Raw genomic sequence first — 512 nt, forward strand, 5'->3', positions numbered from 1 at the left:
ACATAACAACATGGCTTTACTTCCTATATTTCGTCTTCATACTTTTCTACTGGATGGTTAAGACCAAGGTAAAGCAGGACCTATGCAACAAGAATAAGCACAGGGTTCTGAGTTCAATCCCTGGTACCACAAATAAAAATAAATAAATAAATAAATTGATCTGGGCGCCACAGTAGGCACTGGCCTACGGTGTCGAGGTCCTAGGTTTGATCCCCAGCATTGTAATGATAATGGTAACAATGACAATAATAGCAGGAATAAATAAATGGACTCCAAATTCAAGGTTTCATTTATGTACTCTCATTTCTAGTCCATGGATCCATGTCTAATGTCTATCCTTTTCTTTTTTCTTTTCTTTTTTTTTTTTAACATTTATTTAGTGTGTGTGTGTGTGTGTGTGTGTGTGTGTGTGTGTGGCCAGGTCAGCCCACCAGGGGGCGCGGCTGGCTGGCATGTGGTGCTGGAGGATCGAACCGCGGTCCCTGTGCTTTGCCAAGCTTGTTCCAAGTAGG

This window comes from Octodon degus, unplaced genomic scaffold, assembly GCF_000260255.1.
Source record: "Octodon degus isolate 3935 unplaced genomic scaffold, OctDeg1.0 scaffold00041, whole genome shotgun sequence".
Classification (NCBI taxonomy): Eukaryota; Metazoa; Chordata; class Mammalia; order Rodentia; family Octodontidae; genus Octodon; species Octodon degus.